Here is a 6791-nt window from a genome sequence, read left to right on the forward strand (position 1 = left end):
TTTCAATTCAGAGCCAACTAACATTTACGGAACATACTGTATCTAACGTCCAGATCTCTGCATTCACCACAGAGTGATGTGTCACATCAGACACTGTGTCACTCTGTTTGAGCACACATGTACCTGTGAGTGGCACACGAACACATGGTGCCTCTCCCAATGTAATAAGGAGCAGATTTATAACAGCAAAGTCTACTGGTCAAGGCTAGATCATATCTGCAAAATTCTCAGGGTCATAAAACAACCACAAACACACCTGGAAAAACACAGCCGGGGACTAATGTACATTCACACTAACATACGCTGAAAAAGAAAAGCACACATTTCATGAAGACTAACACACAACACTCCACAAATTAATCAGCTTCAACTCTGAGTAACTAAAACAGCACAAACCAGCAGTAAATGAGTGATATGAGTTATTCTTGCAGTCAGCGAGTGTTTTTTTTAGGGACGTTCTCCCACCCTTGTGACTTTGAGAAAAAGCTGCTTCTTACAGCTCAAAGTGTGTTTGTGTTTGTATATGCAAGTGTGTTTCTCTGTGTTACCAGGAAATACAGGATGAACCTGCATTCCTTCTCCAACCGAACTCCTCATTATCCTGAACATGCGTCATTTTGTGGTTTATTGTGTTGAATCCTATCATAACTGGCTGCTGAACCAGCTTTCCATTGATAATCTTGATCTGACAGTATTAATGACCTAATTGTTGCAATTATTCTGTTTAGTTGAGTCATTGCTTTTTATTCTTCAAGGTGTTAAGGCCAAAATTAAAACTGAACCTCGGTGGTGGGAAAAGTTGTTAATTTGTAGTCTTGTGGTCTGTTATTTTTGCAGCAACACTGCTTTTAAATCTCTCTTTAACAACCACATTCTGATAAGGTTTATGACAGGCTATTTGCACTTTTATAGCACATCTTCAAGTTGAATTTTACACCCACTCACTAAAAACTTTACACTACAAATCACACCTTAAAAGTGTGCAAGTGGGTTTATTTTTTTCTTAGCGAGGGACTTCAGGCCCTCAGAAAGAGTCTTACACAGGGCCCTGAAAACTGGCTAGCCAAGCAACAAATTTTGCATCATTTTTATAAATATCCATCCATTTCTATGTATTTTTTGAACCATAATTTCCCTGGTTATGCAATATTTTTTACAATGGTTAAATTAAATTTACTTCTGTTATCACAGTTCTGGACTATACCAATTTGGAATTTTTTTAAGAGAGGAGCAGGGGCCCCCTAGTTTCTTATTTCACTTTATTTGATACAAATTTTAGTCTGTTGACTGATTCATTTGGTTGCTTTTGATTCAATAATTACTTAGAAAAAATGAATAAAACACACTTTTCATTGCAGGCCCCAAGGACATATTTGAGTGTTAAAGATTTTTGTCAGGACACAGAGCCTAAAAATAGCATAGTCCCAGTAAAATTGAGACATGTGGACAGCCAAACATATTAGTCTGACTAGAATCATACTAAATCCAATTTCTCAAAGTCAGACTAACACACCTAGATGATGTTTCATATATCCATTGCATGTAAATAATTCGCATTCATCGCAGGTCCATGGTTACAAGCGGAAATGAGACACAGTGCCATCTACCCTATGATATTATGCCATATTACTCAAATCTGCATACTGGCTAGGAGAGGGATAGTAGTTCAGCTAAATTGCCTGGTCAAGTTCAAACTAAATCTTGGCATTACTTTGCATGTAAACTTACTGACTTATGCATCTGTACAGGCTAAAAAAGCTAATGAAAAGCTAATCTCGTACTCTGGACTCACCTATTTCAACAAAAATCAAGTTTTTGTTAAAGACAATCTTGCTCTGACCAACATTTTCCCACTTTAAGAGCAACTGAAGGTTTAATGCCTTGCTCAAGGTCACTTCAGCAGGACAAAGACTAAACCAGAGACATTCTAGTTGTTTGACAAATTGTCTGTATAGATAAAGACAATGTTTGCTTGTGTTGAGCTACACTCCATTTCCTCTGGTCTTTCTAAACACACAAACTCCCTTCAGCTGATGGAAACACACACACACACACACACAGGACAAAAACACACACTGTCACAACCACATGGTGACAGGAAGGTGCTGCAATCACAAGAGGATGCACTTTCAAAATCAAATGTTCAGAGACAAATCCAGAAAGAGCGTCTGCGGACTTAGTGCATGGTTTAAAACCAGTCTCCATGTTAATCAGGACCATGTAAACAGACAAGTGGAGAAAATGTGCTCTCCAGCCAAAGGAAACACCAGCAGAAAGCAGTAATGACTCAGGAGCCCTCATTGCCCAGATCAAACCTGCAGCCTCTGCTTACACAGCTACAAGATTACACCAAACACAGAGAGGTTGCAACATCATCACTGCTGTATAGGGAAAGGGTTTCCCTGAAAGTTGATCCAATACCATTGGCAATATGGTCATTAGTTTCTGATTTATGTTTATGTTGAAACACAGGGAAGGCTGTGTCTAATGTCAGTATTGCTCATGAATGTTTAATATGTAATTCTTCCCCCTGAACCCAGTGCCTTATGAATAAAATACTTAAAATCCTGTTGTACATCTGAAAAACACTCAAATCCAACATTCAAAATGAACCATCTTGTTTCTTTGAAATCAGAGGTGAAATATCATCAAACAGGATCTAAGAAGACTTTAAGACTGACACCAAACACTTCTTAGAAATGGGCTGAGGCTGAGTATTCATACAGTGATATATCATTGTCCTGACCTGTTTGATACAATCAATCAAATTATTGCCAAATAGAGATTAATTGCTTTTTTATGCCCGCTCTTAAGAGATTTCCCTGCTAAAATGACTCATCACATCACAGCTTATACTGTTGGAAAGTCTGTTTATTTTCTTTTTAAATGGTGCCACATTTGTAAGGAACATGCATTTGTGGGATGAGCAGCAGAGCTGAGTATCCAGATAAGTCAAACGTGGCATGCCGATTCTCAGAGCAGAAACCTACTGACCACTGTAGCAGGGCCCATGCTGACCTGGTTGTCAGCACCTGAGGGTAGCAGAAGCTCAAAGCAAGAGTCAATAGCAACAGCAAAATAAACTGCCATTGGCAGGGAAGACTGGGCATATTTTTCATGGGCACAACCCACATACTCAGCTCTGCTGCTCATCCTACAAATGCATGTTCCTTACAAATGTGGCACCATGTAAAAGGGAAATAAACCAGCTTTCCAAGTTGTCTTACTTTTTTTGCTAAGTTCAGTTTTTGTCATAACATAGAGTACTGTATTGAATAATCTTTATATCTTATCACATCGTGTTGTGACATATGATATGCCATAATATGGTTTTAAATTGTACTGGATCATGTTATATAAGGCAGTCCATTTCCCATTTCTAATTAGGAAAACTACTCCAGGGGTAATAAAGTGAAAAGTCTTTTCCTGGTGTTATATACAATCATGTTTCTTTTCGTTGCTACCTGCTGGCCATCAGAAGGATGCAGGGTTTAGGATTCACTTTTTAACACAGACCCTATTTCAACCTTTCTTTCTGCTCTAAATCAGTATAAAAATAGAGAAAAAAGTGTTGCTGGATGGTTTAACTAAAGGGCTACAACTACACTATGAGAGATCCTAAAATCAAATCAAACAATAACCTTGCCTTCCTGTTACCAGTGCTGCTGAGAAACGACCTAGCAAAGTGATTAGTAACCTGTATTTACCTTCACAAGTCAGCACAAGTGTTCCACTTCAGCTGCATTCTGGTCGCAGATCAGCGGCAGGTTAAGGTCAAACGCTCCTTTCAAGGACAGCTGGAGAGTAGACATTTAAATGAGTGCGTTAATGAGAAGAAAAGTAGAGATAGAGGAGTATACATCTAGAGATTTTACATTTAACCTAGCAAATTAAAAACATGATTCATGGATTAAAATTTAACAGGATATTGGATTTTCACTCACAACTACACAAACTATCAGTCACTTGACTGCAAACCCTTGCGAGTCCAGAGAGTCGCTGTGACAAAAAAATGCAAGGTTGACCACTGTTTAGTAAACATGCACACCAAAGTGCACACAGTTCTTCATAGACCACTATGGAAACTCGCTGAATAGGTTATGTAACGGGTATTTATCTTAAAGTATGCTTGTATATATACTTCAGATATCAGAGGTTGGCCTTGCTACATGATACCGATGTAGTGAAGATTGCCTTGTTATGATAATATCAGTTTTGCTATTCGCTAACAATGACATTAACAGATATACTGTGTTTAAAGGTTACACACACCATATAACACCATGGACCATTGGGGTTAAAACACCTATCTATGTATCTTTTATATAATTTATCCCATAAACACCTGCTCATCCCAAAGCTTAGATCTTTGCATGCTTGTCCTCGTCCTTCTTTTACAAAACTTCTTTTTATAACTGATTGTTTCTTTTATTTGATGTTTCACTTGATATTTGTGGGAATATTTGGCAATATTCAGCTCTGGTTAAAGCTGGAAGGTCACCACCACTTCCTGTTTTTGTGCTATAAAGCTTCACAGCAGTTTTGCCAAATGTGACCTGGATGGCTAAATGCTGTGTGAAAGTGATGGTGTTGAGATACTCAGGCTGATGTGTCGTCTACGGTCACAGCGGTTCACCTGCAGCTCTGATAAGTTGCTTTGTGAAAGGTTACTTTTAAAAGACAGTTGTTGGTTATAGAAGTTAAATGAACAATTAAAGAATGCTGTAATTGTAACAATAGCAGTGGTGTTTGCTTGTTTAATTTTACCCCTTTGGCCAAAACTGAAACATCACCGCTAGAGAGAGCGTTGACAGTAACTTTGGTTAAAATAACTAATGATAGTCAGAGATATTCATCATTTCAAGAGGATGAGCTGACCTTTCCTGTAGCACCACTATGAGGTCAACATGGTTCGTCTTAAGTCATATATCGTAACAAGTAAAGCCAGGCATGCAAACAGAGTTAGCTGAGCCTGAAAACCCCAGAGAATGGGTCCTCCCCAGTGATTTACTGATGAAGTCATCGAATGTGTGTTGGGTCAGTAGCATTGGTGCTAGTATTCTGGCTAACAGTAACCTCAATGTGGAGCTGAAAGAGTTTCAAACTATTATTGTGTCTGATGTAAAAATTGTTTGACTGTGCCACTTTTTAACACTTTTTCATCACTTTTTCTACCCTTTTTGGCAAATGTGAACACATTTTTGTCGCTCTTCCCCCCAGTTGTTTCTTTTTTCCTACCAAATTTTGTTGACTTATTGCCACTTTTAAATCATTTCTCCAACTCTAAATCTTAAATCTCTGTCATTTTTTTGCTACTACTTTTAAACTAATTTTCCCACTTTTTTGCCATGATTTGCTCCTTGTACTAATTTTTGCTACTTCAAGCTTCTTTTTGGCACCTCTGTGCCACTTTTCAAGCAATTTTAGCCACTTTTAACTGGTTTTTACATTTTTTGCCACTTTGAAACTAGTTTTGCCACTTTTGCCCATTTATCACATATTGCCTCATTAATTAATTTTTCCAACTTTAAATATCTTTTAGCCATTTTTTTGCCACATTTAACCAATTTTTAGCCATTTTCTTGTGACGACTAACCTATGTTCCTTTACTTTGAAAATCTTTTTGCCAGCTTTTAGCTACTTTTGACCGTTTTTGCCACTTTTTGCAACTTTAAACCTATTTTGTTGCTCCTATATTAGTCACTTTATTTGCCACTTTAAATGCATTTTTTCCCTTTACCCTTTAGCCACTTTGAACTCATTTTCACAATTTTTTGCCACTTTTAGCAAAGCTTTGTCACTTTTTTGGATCTTTAAACCTCTTTTTGTCACTCCTAACTCATTTTAGCCACTTTATTTGCCACGTTTAATGCATTTTTCACATTTTTTGCCACTATTAACCCATTATTGTGACTTTAAACCTTTTTTTATGCAACCTCCTTGTCACCCTTTTTTTTACCCTCCAGCCACTTTTAACTCATTTTCACAATTTTTGCCACTTTTAACAAAGCTTTGTCACTTTTTTTGCCACTTTAAACCAACTTTTATATGCACTAATTTTTGGATCAGTAGAAATAAGGACATTCTTAATCCCTGTATAGATGAATTTTAATCATTTTGGTGATCTTATTGTTTATCTTGTGCCATCAGGTCAAATATTCAATTGTTCCTGTCTTTCCTTTTAATTGTTTTTTTTTTTTTTTTTTTAAGATTTATTTTTTGAAAATGGAATGGAGGGCTGCATGTGGCCCCCAGGTCACCAGTTTCCCACCCCTGATATAGACCATTTGCATGTGACATCATAAAGTCTGTCCCACCTGAGGCTTGATGGAGAAGGGTTATATTTTTTACTGCATGCAAGTGCTGAATAAATATATTCTCCTTGGTTGTCAGTGTTGTGCACATTTTGTGCAAGGACAGCTTAGAAAGCTTGTAATGTCAGTGTTAGACAATGCAAATCAATTTATGCAATGTAAAGCACAGCATTTTCCAAGCGTCTCGATGGCAAAGGAAGCCTGACAGGGCTAATGGAGGAAAATGTCAGTGTCACGGTTTAAAATGTGACCATGTTTACTGGTAATTTTCAACATATCATGTGTTGAAACCACAAAATATTTGTGAAATCATCTTTGTGTAGTGTGTTGGATGTATTTTAACATTGTAATGAAACACCAGAGAGGTGTTTACACTGACAGCTACATAGACATCCAGGATTTCGTATGCTTTAAGATCACTGCCTGTGTGCAAAGAAGCACCTCTTTCAGTCCGATCTTCACACATCTCTGACTCTG

The sequence above is a fragment of the Cheilinus undulatus genome, linkage group 23 (genome assembly GCF_018320785.1).
Source record: "Cheilinus undulatus linkage group 23, ASM1832078v1, whole genome shotgun sequence".
Taxonomy (NCBI): Eukaryota; Metazoa; Chordata; class Actinopteri; order Labriformes; family Labridae; genus Cheilinus; species Cheilinus undulatus.